Here is an 18,921-nt window from a genome sequence, read left to right on the forward strand (position 1 = left end):
ATACCCCAGGAAGCTTTGGTCTGGCCACAAGGTACTGGCATCAATAGCAGTGGGGAATAACTTTTGTGCTCATCTGAATTTTAATTCCTCAAGCCTCTGTAAGTCAAAAGGTGCTGCTTGCTAGAGAGGAAATGTTCTTTCTTTTCACTCAGTAAGAGGCAAGCTCCGTGACTTTTTTACAAAACACTTTCCAGAGGAAAGGTAAGAATTTCTTCATCTCTAGGGTCATGTTCTCGTAAGTCATGTAAATGTAGCAAGACCAGGGGCTGTGTACGTTTTGCTTTTTGGTTCTCAACAGAGAAAACTAATAATGGGAACAAAGACTGGAGACAGGAAATAGGGCTAACTTTAGAAAGAACTGAAACAGCTCTCCTACCCTCTGCAATGCCCCTTCCTGCTCCCAAACAACCCTCCTACTCACCCTTAAGAACCCCAGAAATTGTAGGGAAATTGATCATTGATGACTCGTGGTCCTGACTACCTTCCCCCTTAAACACCAATTACTTTGGAAAACCATCCCTTTAGAAAAGTGAACTCTCTCATAACTACCCAATTGTCCTCATAGTAAATGCATAAGCTGGGGACTGCAAAATGCATCAGAGACATGTTTGAGACAGACTCATGTGTTTGGTTTGACAATTGTATTATGATTAAACCAATTTGTATTTTCTTTGTAGATACCTTGGCTCCCATTCTCCTGCTTTGGGCATTATCTGCCAGACTTCTGTAGAAAATGGGAATTACGATTGCTGAAGTTAATCTCTTCTAATGCGTCAAAAAATAAATAAGCTGTTCTAACATGTTTAAACATTTTGCTAAAGGCTCCCAAGAAACAATGTGGATGGAGTCATGCTGAGAAATTTCAGCAAGACAGAGACTCTCATGTCCCATGCAGGAATGTGGCAGAAATGGCAATGGCCGAACAAAGCTCATGTTTATTAATATCCTCAAGTTAACTAATATCCTTTCACATGTGACTGAATGCATTTAGGTAGTTTTATGTTATTGATTCTAGAGATCAATGAAGTTTCCAAAAATAAAGACATAAATTTGCTCGGTGTGGTGGCACAAACCTATAATCCCAGGGACTCAGGAGGCTGAGGTAGGAGGATGGCAAGTTTGAGGCTGGCCTCAGCAACTTAGTGAGACCCAGTCTCAAAATAAAAAATGAAAAGGACTGGGGACATAGTTCAGAGGTAGAGTAGCCCTGGATTCAATCTTCAGTACTGGGGAAGGAAAAAAAAAAAAAAAAAAAAAAAAAAAACTTAAGCTAGAAGAATTGTATTTTAAATGAATAAAAATGAATTATTTCTTAGAGTACACACACTGGAGGGACCAATGGATGGTTTGTCTAAGTAAAGTGGTATATGAGGAAAAGGAAAAGGGTAGAAGCAGGATATGGCCTGTCTGGCTCCAGTAGATGCCAGGCTCAGGATTGAAGAGTCTATTTCTACAAAAATCTTTAGAGCATGTAAAGAGAGAAATACATTTCTTCTTTCTTCTCTTCCCCTTCTTATTTTTTTAAAACATTCTTCTGAGGATTTGGACAATTTAATAAAACTGTTATATAAGAAAAGAAACAGGACCCAGGCAAATTGGTTGTATAAATGTGTTTCCTGCGACATTTTGCTTGTTCCTCTGTTATTCCTGGCTTGGCCCACGGAGCTCAGCGGGAAGACAGGTCGTCAGTTGCACATTCTCTGTTTTCTCACAGACAAAGATCCTGGAAAGACAAGGCTTGCAGGTGCCTGCCCTGCACGCAAATGAGACAGGTGACCCAGTTGAAGTTTGTGGCAAATGCTTCCCAGTATACCCAGTATTAAGCTAACATTAAATAAAACAAAACAAACTCTGATTCAATTTTCCTCCATTAGGCTGAAAGTCTGATCATCACAAAACAGATGGCTTAAAGCAATAGAGTAGGAGTCAGGTTATTTTATAGCATGGTTTAAATTACTAATAAGCCAATTCCTACGTAATGGAAGTCTAGAGAACATCAGCAATTAACTTGCCAACAAAGGTCTTAAAAATAAACCAAAAAAACTGGGAATAGTGGTACACTCCAGTAATCCCAGTTACTCAGGGGCTGAGGCAGGAGAACTTCGAGTTCAAGGTCAACCTGGGCAATTTAGAAAGGCTCTGTTTCAAAATTTTAAAAAAATTTAAAAGGTTGGGTGCAGCTCAGTGGTAGAGCATTTGCCTAGCATGTGTAAGTCCCTGGGTTCAATCACACAAGAAAAAAAAAAAAAAAAATGGAGAATGAGAAGGAAAAAAAAAGACAGCTACAGGGACTGATGGTCTGTGTAGTGAAATAAAAATAGACCCAAGAGTCAGGGGACCTGTACTCAAGTCCTGACTACTTACTATTTGCTTCCTGCCTATAGATCCCCTTAACCTCTCCAGTATCAATTTCTTCATCTGCAAAAAGAAACAATAATTATAAGTACTCCATTGGGTTACTGTGAAGATTTTGCAACATTCTATTCCACTTAAAAAAAAAAAATGAAGCTTTTTCGTCTTTGTTGTTGTTGTAATGTCAGAAGGAAAAAAATCCACACTAATATCTTTGTTTTAAGTCTCCCCGTCTTTCTTTAAGATGTCTGCGTTAGATTGTCTGACCTCAATGACTTCATCTTCATTTTGAAAGGAGAAAAGTTCAGCCAGTCACATGATTATTCAGGTTGTCTTTAGTTTAACGAGCTCCCAGATGATTTGGGAAATCAACACAACCAACCAGCTGCTACTGCTTTTCTCTCGTGTTCTGAATTCTGATGTTTTTAGGGTATCCTCTGTCTGAATATGGGAAGAAGTGAGAACCAGTAGGGTTTCTTTGTAAAAAAAAACTGCATTCCCTGTAGTTGAAGAGAGTCAGCTATTAAACAACAAAAATCCAAGTCGGCATCACTGCTGACCAAGATCTTGAGGGTAGATGACCTTCTCATCTACTTTCTAAGGTTCAGGACATTCTATTTCTCAAATGGGGCTGGAATAAGGTATGCTTCTGACAGAAGTTTCTTTCTTGTATCCTAGTGTGTGACTTTCTGATCAACTGAAGGTATCTGTGTCCCTGAGACTAATTTGATTATCTGGGGGCCCTTGTTATTACAGGCATGTGGGAAGCATGAACAGGACTTGCAATCACATCTTTTAAGAGATTGATACCCTCGAGTTTCATCACCTTTTTTAGATTTGTTAGCATCCGACTTTAAAAATAAGTTTCTAAAAAGAGCTAAAAATCATATTTATGACAAAGAATCTTTCAAATCCATCATCTCCCATTTAACATTATAAGAACCATCCCTGGAGCTTGTCCCTCTACATTGGGAAATAATTTCTGGGTCAGATAAACTATTTCATGCTTGTTCCCTGAGCAGAAAGGGGATCTGATATGCAAGAAGAAAGAAAGGTCTCTCGTTTTGGCTCCAGGTGGCTGTGGGAGAAAGGTAGAGGACCTCAGCTAGGAAAACTCTCAGACATGTGGGTCCTTAGTTCCCTGTTTTGGGCTTTAATTTTACTTCCTGTTAGAAATCCTCATGAGGCCTCTGTGCAATTGACCCCATGCCAACAAGGAAAAGGTCAGCTGAGTTGAGGGCAGTGGGACCTGATATAGAATCTATATGGTACTCCTGGTCTCCCCTAATTCTTATGTGACAGAAACACCAAACACCAGCAGAGGGTCATCCTTGAGGACATCACGGTTGGGATGAGATGAATGAATAATGAAGGTTGGGGAAGAACAATCTGGAATGACAAAGACTCGGAGAAGTGTATTCTGCAGAGACAATAGGAAAAGAAACCACAGGACCCTACTAAATTGAGGAAGAATCCAGCCACAGCCCACTGCAGATCAGGCTCTCCACAGTTAAGACCACCTAGCATTGGGAGAAATCTGGTGGGCCTGAAACCCTTTTACTTTACTCATTTTCCCTTCACATCCTGGACACCATCCTAGAGAAAGGCAGGTGAGTCTAGACGAGAGCAATTATCCCCAAAGACTCAGCATTACCCAAAGAAGTGTTTAAATTCTAGCACTAGATAAAGGTTCAACTGAACTATATATTTGGTCATCTTCTTCCACATATCCCAATGACAAAGCAAGAGAAGCATCATGAGAAGTATCAGATCTGAAAGTACATCTCTGCATTCTGAATTATCATGTTAGTAAATCTGCAAGTTCATCAGACAACATTTCCTAAGCAATACCATTCATTCAAAATTTACCTAGTGAAAGCTTCCTGTGTGGCAAGCATGAACTAGGGACTATAGCTTGAATGAAGAATGAGGTGTAGTGAATGAGGTGTAGCCTTGCCTTCATGAGGTTTGTGGCACAGTCAGATGATTGTCCTGGGTTTCTTCCACCATTGCCTGGGCATGGTTAGCTCCCCGTCATTCTCCAGTTCTCGGATTCATCAGAGTGACTGACCCTGACATTTCCCAAGACTGGATCAGGCGCCTACTCCCCATATGATAGGATGGACCTTTTCTTCATAGCCCTGAGTCCAGTGGTAATTTTATAGCTAGTCACACGTCTATCTGATTGACATTCGTATTCTGCTCTACGCTGTGAGATGCATGAGGCTAGGAACTATATGATTTTCCCCTCCCTCCTTCCTTCCTTCCTTCTGCCTCTCCCCTTCTCTCCTTTTGCATCTTGGGTCACACTCACCTTGTTCACATTTTATCTCCAATACCTGACACATAGAAGGTGCTCCATAAATTCTTATCCAATGAGTACATGAGCAAACAGACTGTCACAAGGACAGGCAAGGACAGCCACCACAGCACATGTTTTAAAGTTTTCAAAGTCTCTTCACACACATTATCTCACTTGACAAATAAGCAGACGAGGTAGAGAGGGAGTTAGATTCCATTCTCAGGATGCTGTTCCAGCTGCTTTAAATAGAATCTGCCGTCAGGAGGGCGGTCCTTAAGCAAGCTGTTGGGGCCAGGTCGCAGTGTGGGGGTGATGAATGGGGCTTTGTGATATGCTTTCTGTGAAGTATGCCCACGGGAAGGGGTTTTATATGTATAACACATATGCATTTTTTATGGGCACTGCACGAAATAGGGGTTGAGAAGGAAAATGACTGGAAAAGTGCCAAAGGGAACATACGTAGGAAGTTTGTAAAACAGCCACAGTCAGGAAAGAAAAAGTAGCTAAAATAAGCTAATGGGGGGAAGGAGGAAATAATATCCGGCAGTAAAATAGATAATATGATGCTTAGAGGGAAAACAGGAAGCATAATATTGAAGAAAAATAGTCAAGAAAAAGTGCAAACTCCAGAATGTCAGTGTCATTTAGAAGAAGGGGGTTAAGAGATCAAGGACCACAACCAGGCCATCCCAGCCGCCTCTCTTCTGAGTAGAGTTTGATTTTCTGCCTGGCTGAAAGACGAAAGCATAGCACTCAGGAACCTGTTCTTGCCTTACTTCTTCTTGGCGGTTATCATCATCAGTAAGGAGGCAGGGACATGGAAACCGACTCGGGGAAGTTAAGATAGAGATTTGAAGGTGAAAAGGAGTCAGGTCAGAGGGCCCTCAACCTTTCCTGTTCAGGTCTCCAAGTAAACTCTGGTCTTTGATAATGTTAACCCTCTCTTCCTCAGCTGAGTGCGGGCATCTGCAACACTTCTTCTGTCTCTGGAGTCTTGGGGGGGGAGGGGAGAGAGACAGACAGAAAAACACTACTGAATAACTCAATGATAGATGCAGGTTCCATGCTTTCCATTTGGAGGAAAATATTTCTTTCATTGCCTCTGGTCATTTCATTACTGTTCTCGCCTTCTTAATTAACTCTCTATTCCTATACTTACTGTCTCCTCGGTCCCACCTCTTTTTCTACCAAAATTGCTCTTTGTCACTCCAAAGTACATTGTTAGGAGTTTCTCATGGCATCTAGCACTTTCCACATGCATTATAATTTGTGCATGCCCTTGATCTATCATGCGTGTAGTAGATGATAGGCATGTGAAGGCACAGATTCCCACCTGTGGAGATTTATCATCTCATTTCTGACTCTTGAAGGCAGTGCTTGGTATATAGTAGGCTGTTAATATTTGTTGCTCTGAATTGTTAAAACCACATTACCTTAAACTACTTAGTGGCATATGTCTTCTGTTTTTCCTTCCCTCTCAAATATGTCACAGGAAGAAGAAAAAAAAAAAAAAAAAACAAGTTTCATCTGACATAGTCTTCCAAGGATTTTATAGAAATTCAAAACACATATTGGATCCAATTCATGAACTCATCAACTTAGCATGCATCCATATTTAGAGGAGACTGGTAAAAAAAAAAAAAAAAAAAAAAAAAACAAGCTAAAATAGAAAATACTTTTTTCTGTTTGATTTTCATAAGAATATTTCTAAATTTTATAAGATATACTTTATATTATAATATATAACTAGCTATACATACATTATGTATTAGTGCATATATATTTTTATCACAAATCTATTTAAAAGTGAAACCTCAGGCCAGAAACAAATTTTGAAATCCACAAAGTTGCTCCTTAAGACCAAGACCTAATTCCTGCTGTTAATGGAGAAAGTAAATTCTCTCAGCTTTGCCATTGATGATGTCCCAGTTAGCTCCCAGTAACTGACCAGAGAGGAACACATTGGCAAGGCACATACATACACACAAGCATCACAGAATCCTGCCTGGGTTCCTTGCATCCATGTCACTGAAGCTATAAAAGCATGTTGGATATCTGGCTCTGGCCTGGGTCAGCTGGAACCTCAGCTCTTGGTGAAAAGATGGGAAGGCTGTGGTGTCCACGGCCAAGGTCACCTTGCACAGTGCTGTTCCTCCTCTTACAATCAGTAAGCCAACAGATTTTTGTTGCACACCTACTGTATGTGCCACATGTATGGTGCTACTACAGGCAGTAGAAATGTAGGGTGAGGCACACAGCTCAGGTTTCCTCTGACACCTGGAGGCTCAACCTACAGCGGGGCACTCCTTCCTTCCTCCCCACCTCATCCCAGGACACAGGGGATCCCCCGCTTTCTTAACTCTTTTTTCCTTCTGCTCACCCAAGGCTAGGAGGTGTCACAACAGGCTGGAGTACGGCTCCTTTCAAAGCAAAAGTAATAAGGACCTAGGATTATCAAATTGAACAGCCAAGTGCACTGCTGTGACCTAAGAGCTTGCCAAAATGTGAATGATTTTTAGATTTTTTTGGAGTGAAGAAAGGAGGGCAGAAAGTAGAGAGGCAAATTGCTGTTTGTTTTGATAAATAGAAAATTAAAATGAAGAGGTTCACCCAAACCATTATTATTTCCATTTCTTTGAGTGAAAGTGAAGAAAGGTTTGGTGGAATAGGAAAAACAAAACAAAACAAAACAAAATAAGACAGAGTGAGTGTGCTCATTTTTTCAATACACTTTTATGTGTCAGGCCCTCTGCCAGGTCTTAAAAATTTGGTAGTTTTCTTGACATGAGACAGTCTATCAGGATGCCAAGGTTTTGACCTGGCTCTTAGCAGATGAATCTTATGACACTGAGAAAACATTTGGAGATCTTTTTCTTTCTTCCTTCCTTCCTTCCTCCCTCCCTCCCTCCCTCCCTCCCTCCCTCCCTCTCTCTCTCTCTCTCTCTCTCTCTCTCTCTCTCTCTCTCTCTCTCTCTCTCTCTTTCTTTCTTTCTTTCTTTCTTTCTTGTTTCTTTCTTTGGTAGTAGGGATTGAACCTAGGGTCACTTATCCACTGAGCCATATCTCTAATACTTCTTATATTTTTATTTTGAAACATGGTCTCACTGAGTTGCTTAGGGCCTCACTAAGTTGCTGAGGCTGGCTTTGATCTCACAATCCTCCTGCCTCAGCCTCCTGAACTGCTGGGATTACAGGTGTGCACCACCACACCCAGCAACCTTTGACATTTTTTGTTCTGTGTTCACGTCTATAAAGTGGGACTGAGATTGGAGGGTAGCCAGTTTTCTAGCTTGATCACGTGGGGACTCTATCCCTCCATGAAGGGCTGAGAGACTGTCCCTGGGACCCATTTGCCTAAAGACAGTGAAGATCCAGATTCCCAAGGATCAAGCAGAGAAGCAATGATCTCCAATGTTCCATGCCAGGAAATACCAACCAGGGGTTCCACATTCAGCTCCTTCCTCTGGGCAGCCCTGGGAAGGAGCCCCTGCCTCCTGCCACTCAGTGCTGAGGTTCAAGCGGCAGTCAGCACATTGCTTGCATTCCTCTGCCTCACAGTCACATGAGTGTCAGCGTTGGCAGCTGGTCAAAGGAGCAGTTCTGACAGTGGATGAAAAGGGGAGGGCCATGTCTGGTGCAGACCAGGGGCTGAGGTTGCTGGGGAGGAGTGCAAGTTTGATGCAGAGGCCCCTCATCTCTCCCTGGGACCGCTCAGACCTCTGAGCTCCACAGACGGTGGCCCTGAGGGTAGTCAGTGACCCCAGCACTTGGATGATCCTGCTGTCCTGGTCTGTGCAGAACGTACATGTGTCTTTGGGAAGTTTTTTGTTTTTTGTTTTTGCTTTTGACTCCTGAACATCATCAGGAAGAAACCACGACTTACAAATTCTGGGTTCTTCACCATTTTTGTGAAGTCTATGGACTCCCTTCTCAGAAGAATTTTTTAAATGCAAAAATCTAAATAGACACATAGAATTATAAAAGATATCCATTATATTAAAATTCACTTATCAATTTTGTGTGACAAAGTGATACGCTCTCTACTTTATTAAAACGTAAGAAACAAGTTTAAAGTAGTGAGGCCTGCAAATGATGTACTGATTCCCTTGGCAAAACCGTAATTTAATATCTAAGTATCTTGATTTATTGGTGACAAAATCTCAGGTACTGCTAATGCAACTGTGTTTGTTGTCTACTGTGGTAGTTTTCTACTGCGGCATAACACAATTTAGCAGCTTCAAAATAATAAACACTATCGCTCAGTTTCTGAGGGTCAGGAACCCCAGAATGGCTTAGCTGGGTGTGTCTGCTTAGAGCTCCCAGGGGATTGCAGCCAAGCTGTTGGCCAGAACTGTAGTTATTGAAAGACTGGAGGATGCACTTCCAAGCTCACTCATGTGAATGTTGGCAGGATTCAGCTCCTCTTTGATTCTTGTCATGTGTCAGGACATGGCTGCTGACTTTCCTCAGTAAGTGATGGAATAAGAGAACAAGAGCTGGAAACAGAAGCCACAGTCTTTCATAACCTAATCTCGGAAGCAACCGACATCACTTTTGTGTCCTACTGGTCACCCAAGACCATTGTGGGACAATGTGGAGAGGGGCTGCTCTGGGCCATGAGGGGCTGTGAGCATCAGGAGGTGGGGTCACTGGGGGAAAGGGGAACCAACAAACACAGTCACATTCATAATGGAATGATATGCTAAATTTCAGTGAAAGTTTAATAAAAATCCAAAGAAATTTTTCTCATTCAAGTACCTGGATCCTGAATTCTATCCACAGACTCCAGGTTGACAGTTCCAGATAGATTGAGAACATCTTTGTTTCCAGGCATTTTTTGACCTTTCTTCCCCCCACCCCCACCCCACCACTATTTAATATTTTTTGGTTTTATTGAGCTATTAATGACAAAAATCCTTTAAATATATTTCTTGTACAACTTGATATTTTGAGTTACATGTTTGTTATGAAATGATCACCACAAGCAAGCTAATTAACATATCATTATCTCACAAATTTGTTAACTACAGTCACCTTGTCGTGGGTTAGTTGTCCAGGACTTGTTCATCTTGCATAACTGAAACTTCATATGCTTTGATCAATATCTCCTCATTTTCTCCCCTCACCCAGTTCCTGGCTGTACTTCACTGTACCAGCTCCTTCTATGAGTTTGACTATTTTAGATTTCACATATAAGTTGGGATCATGCAGTATTAGTCTGATTTTCTGTGTCTTATTTCACTGAGCATAAAGTTCTCCAGGTTAATTCATGTGCTGCAAATAGCAAGGTTTCCATATTTTTTAAAGGTTGAATATTATCTCTCTCCCCACCCCCCCGTCACCGTGCGTGCGTGTGTGTGTGTGTGTCTGTGTGTGTGTGTCTGTGTGTGTATGAGAGAGAGAAAGTGAGAGAGAGAGACAGACAGAGAGAGAGAGAGACAGACAGAGAGAGAGAGTTTCTTTTCCCATTCATCCATTGATGGACATTTAAGTTGTTTCTATATATTGTAAATACTGCTTCACTGAACAGAGGAGTATTGCTCACTCTTTGAATAAATACTGGTTTTACTTCCCTTAAATATATACCCAGAAGTGGGATTGCTAGATCATATGGCAGTTCCACTTTTGGAGGAACCTCCAAGCTGTCTTCCATAATGTTTGTGCCAGTTGTACAAAGGTTTCCTTTTCTTCACATTCTCACCAGGACCTGCTGTCTTTCTCTTTTGATAATAGTCTAACAGGGAAGAGGTCATATTTCACTGTGGTTTTAATTTGCTTTTGCCCAATAATTAGTGATATTGAATTTCCTTTTATATACCTGTTGACCATTTGTATTTCTTCTTTGGTGAAATGTCTATTTATGTCCATTGCCCATTTTAAAATCTGGCTATTTGTTTTGTTATCATTGCTTTTGCTGTCGAGTTGTATGAGTTCCTTATATATTTTGGCCTCTGCCACCTCTAGTTAGAATCATTTTTAAAGTGAATTACTGTTAGTGGAACAATGTGTAAATCAGGAGAATACTACTAACAAAAAGTTTATTGATTTAAAAAGGACTAATAATAAAAAAAAAGAAAAAAATAAAAAGGACTAATGACAGATTTTGGTTGAATCTTGGGATAGGGTATAGCTTTAAGGACATTTTGGAAACAATGAGTGTCTTCATCTGACTATGAAGTGAGTATTAGATAATGTGAAGCAAATGTTAATTTCCTCATATATGATAATGGCATTATGGCTGAAAAGGAGATTGTCTTCATTCTTAGGAGATGAATGCTAATGTATTTAGGGGGGAAGTGTCAGCCATGATGCTGGTAACCCTAAATGGTTCAGTAAAAAGATTAAATATATATATATATATGTAAATATATATATATATACACACACACACATATGTACTATATGTGTATAAAGACAAGCAAATAAAGACAAATGTTAACAACTGTTAAATGTAGTTGATAAGTGTGTAGGTATTTACACACAGTTCTTTCCATTGTTGTGTTCTTAAAAATGTTTGTAATAAATAGTTCTTAAATGTTTAAACAGATACTCATTTTCAAATCCAAAAGTGGGCTTCAGAGAGGTACAAAGGACCTCTCTGTTGGTCATGATGCTGTTGGTCAGTGGCCAGTTGGGAACTCACGTACCAACTCCCAGTTCAGTTTTCTTTCCATCACACCCAGAACATCCTTCCTTACATTTTTTTCTAAGCTCAGAAACAAAGGCTTCATCAAATTAATGGAGCCTGGAAAGCTACAAATTGCATACTCCTCTGTCACCAGCTCATTGGCAGTCAGCATTTTTATCCATTTTGAACAGACCCACAGTTGATTAGTTAGTTTTCCTGAAGCCTACACACTTGTCATCACAAATGGGCCCTACGTGATTTAAGTCACTTAACAATAACAAGAGAAGGATGTTCCGTTCTCATTATCCAAGCCTTAGTGTAATAGAGATAAGCCTCCAACAGGAATGCAGTTCATACACTTCAGGCTTCTGCCAGAAGGTGACTTTGGAAGCTGCTGCTTTTAACCTCTTTTTTTCCTTCTTAGTTTGTTCTTACCTCTCAGTTATCCAAGCCCTAATGTAGCACAGACTCTGGGTACGTGCAGTTTAATTTCAAAATTCAGCTCTAACATGTAGTTGTGTGACTTTGAGAGTGGAACTTGCATCTCTGTATCTCAGTTTCATTACTTATAAAATCTCTGCAACTGTGGCATAGTAAGCAGGATAATGGCCTTAAAGGCACCCATGTCCCTAGAACCTGTGAATATGTCACCTTACCTGGAAAATGGACTGTGCACTTAAAGTTACAGACATTGAGCAAACAAAACAAAACAAGACAAAAACAAACAAACAAAAAAACCCCAAAGTTTCCCAGGAATTGGCTAAAGAGAAAGATGCTATAGTGGAAGAAGGAATTGCTGGGTAATTGTGGGAAAGACCTACCCAATCCTGCAAGGTGACTTCTGATTAGAGTGGTTAAGTGAATAATGCTGAGAGAGCCCTTCACGATCTTCAGAATTTTTCTGGTAGTCACATTTTTAAAAAGAAAAAGGTAGGTGTAACTTTAATGATATCTTCTTTAATCCAATATATCCCAAATGTTATAATTTGTATACACAATCAATGAAATATTTTTATTATTTTAATTTATTGTACTAAATCTTTGAAATTGCTGAGCGTTTTATACTTAGAGATGATCTCATTTGGACTAGCCACTTTTCAAGGACTCCATAGCTATCTATGGCTCTTGCTACTAGATTGACCAGTGCAGATTCCAGAGCATAAAATAAATGGCCTCTGAACTGAGGGGCATCAGGTGCAACTAAAACAAAAGAACTATACTGAAAAATGGGAGTTAGGTGAAAGTTTAAATCTTAAATGTTTCCCTACTGCATTATTCCCACAGCTTTACTTCTTCAGCTGGGCTTTCAAAATCCATGGCACCACCCACCCACCCTTCAGGCAGCTCTCAAGTGTGAGCAGATAGTCAAGGATCACTAGACATCAGAGGAGGGTGTTTAATATGAAAGATAAAAGTCAAACAAATTTGGGGAGATAGTTTTCTCTGGGTCTTTCACATTTCTTTGTGGTTTTCAAGCAAAGGCACTGAGTGCTTTTCTTTTCAAGATTTCTTTTCAAGGATGTTTGTGCAGAAAATGTCTGTATGGCAAATGGCAGGTTTATTTTCTGTCCAGTAGAACACCGTCTCACTCTGGGGCAAAGGTCAGAAAGACTTGCTGTCCATTTTAAAAGATTAGGGTGCCCCAAGCTTGAGGTTCCTCTCCTTTGGCAGGCGTCACCCAGGCTTTCTGTCACCCTGTGGGAACTGATGCTCAGAAGACTGCTACAAATGCTGATGCACTAGCTGCTGCTATTTCTTTGAGTTTTTAACCCAGGAGTTTCATGTCTCCTGCCAGTATCCATGTAACTGCAGCAAGGCTAACTTGTTTATCCTCTTTTATCCTCAGAGAAAAACTTTAAAAGTTATTACATCCATGAAAGAAGAATGGAATGCCAAAGAAATGGAATTATCATAGAATAAAAATAAGTGATTTAAAACTGTGATGGCAGAAATGTAAAACTCATTAAAAGTGTCAGAAAACAGAGTTGAAGAAAATAGGAAAGAAAAATAAGAATATTAGAGCATCCATCCAGAAGCTCTAACATCTAAATAATAGAAGTTCCAGAAAGAGAACAGAAAGACTGAAGAAAAGAAATCAAAAAGGGAAATAATTTAAGTAAATTTGAAACATGAGTTTCTAAATGGAAAGTCCCACTGAATGCAAAGCTTAATGGATAAAAGCAGATCCACACCAAGGCACATCATCATTAAGTTTCAGAGCACTGGGAAAAAGGGAAAAATAAATCTTACCAGCTTCCAGAGAACTATAACAGTTTCCATGCAAAGATCCAACTATTAAAATTGCTTTAGATCGCTAAACATCCTCAGGAGATGTTTTTGGTCAATAGCAAATTGCCTTTAAAATTGTGAGAGATCTCTTTCCCAGCCAAACTACCAATTGAGTGTGAGAGCACAGAAAAATATTTTCAAGCATGCACGTTCTCAAAAAGATAGAAGTAAAAACAAATGATAAAAAATGAGGCAATGCAGTAGAACAAGAAACATACAAGGCAGAATAAATGACAGTGTATAAACTGGTGCCAAGGTGAGCAGTGTTTACACGGTCACAATTGTGTGAGCAGTTGTTGACATATTCTTCATTGTGTGCATACAGTTATTGATATGTTCTACATTGTGCTGAAATGATATTAGACGACAAGGATAGAAAGCAGGCTTGTAAGAGCAGGGTGATGAGGTAGAAAAAAGATATAGTTTTAGTCATTACAGAGAATGAAGAAGTAGAAATATAGGCATGTTACTCAGAAGTCTGGAAGTAAATATTAAAAGAAATCATTAAAATTGCTGGGTCTGGTTGCCTTTACGAGCTCCAGTGGGCTGGGAATAGAGATCTACTCTTGGTTTGGTAATTAACCTGCGGACTATTTAATATTATGTGCAGGTACAACTTCCATAAAATCAACACTAAACTTAACAACATATAAAAATATAAAGAAGATGTCACATAATTCTGCTTTGTGTTTTGCCATTTCTGCTTTGATGGCAATGGCAGATGGCTTCAAATGAATGATCAGCTGCAGGTCTGCTGGTGGGTCCCATGGCTATTTGGGTGTAATAATCAGTGCCATAGGATCTTGGATTATGTCCCCAACATGGGAGCTGGTCATCATTGTTCCATCTACTGTAGAGCTTGGGGAAGTTCTACCAGATGCTCAGTCAATGAAATGCCTTGTCCTTGGCCCTGATGTGCTCACTGTCAGCTTACCAATGAGTATGAAGATAAAGGAGATAAATTACTGTAAAGTCATCTAGCTTATGATTAGGGCTATGAAGTGCTCCCCATAACACACACTATAGGAATCAGGGAAGGAAAGATCTCATTGCTTGCTGCAATAATGAGAGAAGACCTCATGGCTGAGATGGACTTAGAGACAAATTAATGATTGCCATAGGCAAAATGGTGAGGGAGAATATTCCACCCAAAGAGAATAGCTTGAATAAATATACAGAAATTTGGAAAGAGAAAACTTAGTAGTCATATGGTACTAAAGGCCAAGTTCTCCCTTTCTGTCATTAGACCCAGGGGCATAGACTAGTCAAAAGCAGGACCAAGATTTAAACCCCAGGTCTGCCTGATATAAAATCTGTGTTTTTGCACAGATTTCCCACCATCTGTGTCGCCTCTTATGCAGACACAACAAAGTTCAAGGCTATTCAGGAAATAATTTTGGGCTCCCTCCAAGGCAGACCAGATAAAACTCAAGTGTGAGTAGTTCATTTTGAAGTTAATTCCAGGAAACTTTGGAAAGGGAATGGGGGAAAGGAGACAGGGAAGGAAAAAGAACTGGTAGAGGGTTCCTTATTAGGCAATAGGCCACTGTGGGTGACTGGAGCTGACCCTGCAGGGGAATTCTGGGATCTAGGGTGTATCCTGCACCTCAGAGTTACCACGGGCAAGGGGCAAGGGAACTAGGCTAATCACACATGTATGGCTGCATTGACTAAAAGATGCTGGGGGTGAGGGGCTTTCACTTTAACCAGGAGTTTTCTCTGATAAATTAATTTACTCTTCTAATCTGAAATCATGAAAAAGTTGTCAAATCCATCCAACCATACACTTTAGATATGTGCAGTTTATTATATACCAGTTATACCTAAATAAAGCTGTAAAAAAAAATGGAGAAAGAGGGGAAAAGAGAAAGAAGTATTAAAGAGCATCTAAAATAAAGCTGATCAACTATGAAACCGATCATTACCAAAAAAAAAAAAAAAAAAAAAAACACAGAGTTTGACCTGCAATGGAGTAAAAAGGGACTTTTTTCCCCCCAGTGCCAAATGGGGCCTATCTTAATGCAACTGAATTTCTAGCAGCCTGTTCCACTCCAGAAGGGCCCAAGCATTAGTAACAATGTCCCGAGCATCTCCAGGACAAAAGGCCTGCAGGGAGTTAGCCAGTAAAGTTTTGACTAGGGATATGTGTGTAATGGTGGTTCTGAATACATGAAAATAAGATTAAGTCAACATTATTTCTAAAAATAAGAGAGAAATCAAGTGAAGTCTGTACTTGAAGTATCAGTGCTTATTATCATAATTTTTTTTTCTTTCCTACTGTGACGGTTTAACAAGGTTTGTGGTGGCAAACACGCCTACCCTATTTTTGTCTGGAGAATTGGAGTCTGGAAAAATGTAATTCGTGCAAAGTTGAGTAAGTAGTCTGCTACTATGACAGCATTGAAAAGGAGAAAAATGACAGGCTTGGCAAAAAATTTGACAAGAGAGGCCAACAGAAACCAAGCTCCTTGGCTATTCTAACTCAATGTGTTGTTTGAGCTCAGTAACACATGACACTGTGCTGAGTATATTTTGTTTTCCTTCCAGGTCCACTCTCCACCCTTCTTCAAAAGATCTGTGCCCTTTATAGACTCTCCTACACCTGAGTGCAGAGGGAGGTGCCATGAAGATGCTCATTTACTCCTCCAGATTCCCATCTAGTCTGTTCTTCTTGTAGGCATTTAGGACCGCTCCAACCACATCTGGTTAAAGAGCCAACGAGATACTCTAGCAGAGGTCAGAGGAAGAGAGAAAAATGAGATTGGGGTAATCCCTGCTCCACCCTGCACCCTAGGGCCATGAGTGCCAGAGACAGCTCCTCTCTCTAAGCCAAGCTCCTGGCAAGCAGGCAGCTGTCCTGCAGAGCTTCCAGGTCAGGAACCATTCCCTCTATCGACCTCAGGCTAGTAACAGCTGTCTGTGGCTTGCTATCACCTCTCCTGGCTGGGTACTTTTAACCCATCTTTATAAATCATCACTTCACTAAACTCCTCTCAATTTCACTGTGCCATTTGTTTCAGGTAGAGACTAACTGGAAGGCTGCTGTTTAGAGAAAGCTTTCTCAGTATTTCCATGGGGCTGATGGGGAAGTTGATTTGACTGCTGTTCATCGCACCTCAGTTAGCTCAGCTTCAGTCTGGAAAAGAGCCTAGCAGGGCTTTGCGCTGCATCCTGTTGGGTTATGCATTACTCTGGTGTGATTACTAAGGGTTAGAGCCAGTTACCATGAGAGAAGCTTCAGTAAGGAAGGTTGGAGTGCACCCGCTTACCAACAAGCCCACTCACCAGAGGAACAGCCCTCTGTCCTCAGACAGCCTGGGGCTTTCCGAACCAGATAGCTTCAACACTTCACTTTCTGCTAAGAGCAAAGCATCAAAAGGCTTCTCTTCTGTAGAATCTGCCTTTTTAGGTCCCTATCTGGTTAATTAGAACAGTGTTACCCGAGGAGTTGTCTGGGGACCAGTGCTGTGTGCTGACTGATGGAGCTTGCGCCAGAATAAATCAGTTACATTGAGCAGACAGATTTCTTCCCCCAGCCCCTGCAGTAGTGAGACTTTCCCGATGACAGAAGCAGAGTGTTGATTTACCTTCTTGAATAAGCTCTTTCTCTCATCGCACTCATTGTAAATGGAGAACAGACATTTCTCAGACTGGGGCTTGGGTACTTAGAGCCCCAGTGAAATCAGGCCTGGGTAATAAAACAGGTCATCATTTTCCCATGTTTTGCTCTGTAGAGCACCCTAACACCCTGCTTGTTAGGAGTGGAAGCTGTTGAGAGATTTGCGAATCTCTCATGAACATGTTAATGGCTCTGATAAATTCTGCAATAAACGGATTTCCTTACTTTTGTTTAGCATAGAATTCCCCATACTTGTTGGACATGATTTTGTCATGTCACGGCTAGTACCATTTGTGAAGTGGGTGTTCTGTGAAACTGTCTCTGGAAGTGCTCAGCCAGTTGATCTCCAGAGTCTCTTGGAAACATTAATCTCTTCAGGGCCCCAGTTTCTGAATAGTTCGAGGTGTTTTCATATGCATTTCTGTCTTGAGTCTTGTGGTGATGCTGAGAGAAATCGAGCAGGTGCATTGGAGGGTTGGACAGACATCGTGCTCAAAGTCAATCTGTCACACACAATGTGTGACAGATGAAGCTAGAATTTAATACCCAGGTCTTCAAACTCTAACACCTATTTTTTCCCATGACTCTGCATTGAATCGTCAAGCTAGAAGTAATCTTAGAGAATAATTCCTCTAATCAGGAAAACTAAACTCTAGCAAAGAAATAATTCAATGAGAATTCAGTGCTGATACACTTAACTTTTAATTAATATTTAAACCTGCTTAAGAGCTGTGATGTTTAAACTGCTTCTTCTAAATTATTTTGACCCTTTCCTCTTGTGCTGGTCAAACAGAACTTTTCAACATCCCGTTCACTCACGATTCCAGAGAATGGGTTACCTTCTTCTTCTAAGGTGAAGTGGACTGAATGTCACCGACACTGGACCTCTTGGGTGGTTCACAGAACTGGGCACATAACACTGGGGAGACAGCAAGGGCACTCTGCATTTATCTTATGTCTCTGAAGCAAGAAAATGTGATGTGGGATTTGATAGCACTTGGTTAAAGTGACCAGTCACAGTCCATCCTTGAGTGGTCAACTAAACCAAAGGTGGGGGGGGTGCAAAGGAAGGAAGTGAGATTATTTCTGCTTTTACAAAAAAGGCTAAGAAACAATCTGATGCTAACCTTCTCCTTTCTCCTTTCTGTGTGTTTCTAACCAGGTTTTCATTTGTACATTCAGTAAATGCTTTCTGAGCACCTGCCCTGTCCCAGGCAGTGTGCTCAGAGGTAAAGAAACAGGATGAATAACATTTATTTCTCACCCAAATCGAGTATGAGTCATTATTACCAGAAGAAACACGTGTTGCACGCCTGATGTAGAAGATGCTGGACACTGCAAGGATCTATAAAGAGGCAGGGCATGGCGCCGTCCTTGTCCTCCAGGGATGCAGCCTCCTTGAGGAGGTAGCCTTGTCCCAAGAAGGCTAAGTGGCATTTTGAAACGCTAAGGGCCAGTTGGGTGGTGTGAAGAATGAACATGACCAGCATTCCAGGCACAGGGAGTCACTGGGTGCAGGCAGGTGGAGAAGCTGTCAGTGACGTTACTGTGGTCAAAGCCAATAATAACTCCATTATGAACTTGCAAGGGAGATGGAATAATTTATTTGTGAAAATGAAACCTTCTTTGGTTTCAATTGACCTCATGGGAATAAAGTTAGCATTTAACGAGTTTGAGGTTTCATTTATGTCATGGGGGTCTACTTGTGGGTACCTAGCTCCCTGAAACAGA

At 40.8% G+C, this 18,921-nt stretch overlaps 1 long non-coding RNA gene across 1 annotated transcript; it reads right to left on the reverse strand.

Moving 5' to 3' along the window:
- Positions 1-823: 823 nt before the first annotated feature.
- On the reverse strand, positions 824-4,834 carry LOC306663135. The gene is made up of 3 exons (XR_013764373.1): positions 4,667-4,834; positions 2,365-2,418; positions 824-1,753 (listed from the first exon to the last, which is right to left on the reverse strand). It is a non-coding gene; the product is annotated as an uncharacterized lncRNA (long non-coding RNA).
- Between the last annotated feature and the right edge of the window lie 14,087 nt (positions 4,835-18,921).

This window comes from Sciurus vulgaris, assembly GCF_902686455.1.
Source record: "Sciurus vulgaris genome assembly, chromosome: 6".
In the NCBI taxonomy this organism is placed as follows: Eukaryota; Metazoa; Chordata; class Mammalia; order Rodentia; family Sciuridae; genus Sciurus; species Sciurus vulgaris.